Source organism: Camellia sinensis, chromosome 8 (assembly GCF_055761805.1).
Source record: "Camellia sinensis isolate YWXY chromosome 8, ASM5576180v1, whole genome shotgun sequence".
NCBI lineage: Eukaryota > Viridiplantae > Streptophyta > Magnoliopsida > Ericales > Theaceae > Camellia > Camellia sinensis.
Window position 1 is genome coordinate 63790042 of NC_138968.1, and position 3786 is coordinate 63793827.

A 3786-nucleotide genomic window follows, 5' to 3' on the forward strand; every position below is an offset into this window, starting at 1 on the left:
TGATAATCGATCATAAATAACGAAAATATTCACTATTAGGCAGTTCTTGGTTCTCAATCTTCACTTCTCCTTTGCTTCCATTGTGACTATTACTAAAATTACACTCCATATACTTTGTCTTAGTTCTACTTATCCTAAATCCTTTAGATTCAAGTGCTTTTCTCCAAATCTCTAACTTAGTGTTAACTCCTTCTCTAATCTCATTTACTAAGACCATCTTTAATAGTTCACCTGATGCATCACCAAATTTGAATTTGGTGAAAAAGTACATCTTTTTTCGGCTCCAACGATTTTATCAAAATGATATCAAATTGAGAACGCCCCAAAATTTTCATCAAACTAAAAATGTTGACCACCTTTCAGCAATTTACTGTGTATAGTCGTTGAGTGTGGACCCACGGGATGACTAGCCGGGCGTCCTGCTAGACGTCCTCCCGGATGACCACCTCAAGCAAAATTTTGTGAAAATTTTACACTGAGTGGTCGAACCCATGGACGACCCCCCGGTTGACCACTTTTGTATCATTTTTTCCCCTAAAAATGGAAACCACCTGGCTTCTAGCTTTTTTCCTCCTCCAAACAGCTGTAACCGAAGCTGCTTTTTTCAGTGCTGGTGGCAGCATTGGTGTTGGCATTGGCGGTGGCGGTGGCGGTGGAGGTGGCGGTGGCGGTGGAGGAGGAGGAGGTGGTTGGATTGGTGGAGGAATCAACAGCAACCCAAGCCCATCTGGGTCCTCAATTTTAAGCACTAACACTGCTTATACTACTCTCCAAGCATGGAAATCAGCAATGACAGATGACCCATTGGGGATTTTGTCCACATGGGTTGGCTCAAATGTGTGTTCTTACAAAGGAGTTTTCTGTGCAAACCCTCAAGATGATTCAACTACAGTACCAATCATTGCAGAGATAGATCTCAACCATGCAAATCTTCAAGGGACTCTTGTCAAAGAACTCTCTCGCCTTACAGAAATGTCTCTTCTTTACCTCAACTCCAACAGATTCTCAGGCACAGTCCCAGACACATTCAAAGACCTCTCATCATTCACTGAGTTAGATTTAAGCAACAACCAATTCTCAGGTCCATTCCCAACCCCAACTCTCTACATCCCAAACCTCCTCTACTTAGACCTCAGGTTCAACAGCTTCTTAGGCACTGTTCCTAAAGACCTCTTCAACAAAAGACATGATGCAATATTTCTCAACAACAATCAATTTGATGGACAATTCCCTTCTGATCTTGACAACTCACCAGGCTCAGTCATGAATTTGGCTAACAATAAGTTTAGTGGTAAAATCCCTTTCAGTTTTGGGTACATGGGTCCAAAATTAAAGGAGGTTTTGTTTCTTAACAACTAATTGATTGGTTGTATCCTAGAGGGAGTTGGGTTGTGGCAAGACTTGCAAGTCTTGAATGTGAGTCTTAATTCACTGATGGGCCATTTGCCAGACTCAATGTCTTGTTTGGCAGAGATTGAGGTTTTGAATTTGGGTCACAACAAGCTTTCTGGGGTTTTGCCAGACTTGGTTTGCTCTCTGAAGAATCTTTTGAATTTGACTGTTATTGCAAATTTCTTTTCTGGGTTTAGTAATTCAAATTGAATTGATGTGTCAATTTAGTAATTCAAAAGAAATTGAGTCAAATTCAACTGTAGACACCCCATTTTTGATCGCCCTTAAGACTTGGGCACTACTGATGGTTTACTTGGTAGAGAAAGGTGTCTAGGGCAAAGGTTCAATTTCTTCGACAAGAGGAGAGTCAAATCCCAACCTTACACCCCATTTTGGACCAAAGATATTTTGAATGATTTTTAGACCTTAAAACCCTCTCTTTCAAACAATTTTTGAAATAAAGTTTCTACGATGCTCTGAGGCTCGCATTTTGTTAAATGTTGCGCTTTTCGGTAAATCGAGCAAGGACAGAGTTGAAATGAATGAAAGAGAGTTGAAATCTTTGAAAAATATTTCAAAACACCTTGTTAGGGGTTTGGAGTTGAGGAAAAGAAGAAAAGAGGGAAGAAACCCAGTTGGGGAAGAAAATGGGCATGAATCGTTAAGAGAGAAAGTCGAGCGATCCTCGCTAAATTAGGCTTATCTATCTATACATTTGGATTTAAGCTATGAGGCCACCACCGTTGGAAAGAAGACTTCCGGGGCTTCATTTTACACTCAAGAATCTCCTAAAGCCAAGTCCGGACGGGGGAGATATAGTTAGGTGAAGTAGGGAATCAATCCGGTTGGACCGAATCTGCCCGGCTTCACCAAAACAAGAAAAACTTTTTGCACAGTTGGAATTTTAATGCAAGGCTAGTGCCATTGGAAAGCTAACTTCTGGGGCTTCATCATAGGGAATGGCCGACGACCTTGGACCTTTTGACCTGGTCGACCGACCAGGTTAAGTGGTCGGCCGACCACTTGAACTGGTCGGCCAGCTCTCTGCAGCTTTGTCTCTGTGAGTTGGTTCCAGCTGTGCCAGCTGGAGGGCACAGACTGGATCCTCCATACACGTGTATGGTGGATCTTTGGCCTTACTTCTTGGCTTCTTGGAGAAGCTTTGGTCTCTTTGGTCTATAAAGGAAGCCCTCCCTCTTCATTGCAAGGGTTCAGATTTTGGTAAAGGCTCATAGATACACCCCTTTTTGTATCTCTCCCTTTGAGCCCTAAAAGAGTGAGCTCTTGACCCCTTTGCATACCATCTCCTAACCTAACTCCTCTACCATCACCCTAAGCATCTTGGAGGCCATTTTCAGAGGCTAAGGGACTGGTTTTTGGGTCCAGAGGTTGCTGGTTCTTGCTGTGCCACAAGGCAAACCAGAAACCAGCAGTCTTCTAGAGCTTTGTACAATATTCCGGGATCAATTGCAAACAGAGGCAAATCGAGGCATCGCGAGGAATTTCCCGACGAGATGACTCGAGCATGCATGCATCGTTTCTTAGTTAATTTGTTAATTAATTAGGGTTTTGTAATATTTAATTAGCTAGAGTAGTTAATTATTTATTCGGTCTGTATTATTTATTCAGACCCTCCGAGGGAGGGCAATGTTGTAAATAAGTGTGCGTGTGTGTGATGTATGTCTTCCAACCCCACGTCTTTCTCTCTTTTATTTACTAGCTTATGATGGTTAGTTTAGGGCACGTTTAAATTTGCATCCTTATGCTCGTATGTTTGTATCCATTCATCTGTTTTGCATGGACCGGGCTCGACACATCATACTAACTGCATTGTATTTCAATTCCAAGTTGAATACATGCCATCTGTTGCATTTCATATGCCATGTTTAGAATAGCCGAGCCTATTGTAGTTGCATTTTTGCATGTGTTGCATTAGGCATTCTTAGCATAGTTAGGATTCATGCATGATTTCTAATTAGCTTCTTTCTTTGGCTCGGAGTACTCGGTAAGTGTTTATGCTTTAACATCCTTGCATGTGTGTGAGTGACTGCCATGATAGCATGCTTACCATGAGGCTATGTGCTTATGTGATATAACTGCCTGAATGCCTGTGGTTGAAGGTTGGATTATTTGAATTGGAACAATTCATTGATTGCGAGTTTTAAGCCCACTTGAGAGTGGCAAATCACCATATTTTCTAAGCCCACCCGAGTGTGGCAAAATCCGCATTTTAGCCTACTTGCGAGTAGCAAACCACTTTAAAAAAAAACGAACATGAAATGTTTTGTTCCAACTTAAGCGATCCCGTCTATACTTGTATGTTGTGCGCATCACATAGTAATTCTAGGCTAATAACCGGAATAAGAGCACATAATGTTTTCAAAACTCGATATC

The 3786-nt window shown here is 41.7% G+C and overlaps 1 pseudogene; it reads left to right on the top strand.

The window, feature by feature from the left end:
- Positions 1–540: 540 nt before the first annotated feature.
- LOC114293428 (leucine-rich repeat extensin-like protein 7) lies at positions 541–1602 on the top strand (annotated as a pseudogene).
- Positions 1603–3786: the final 2184 nt, after the last annotated feature.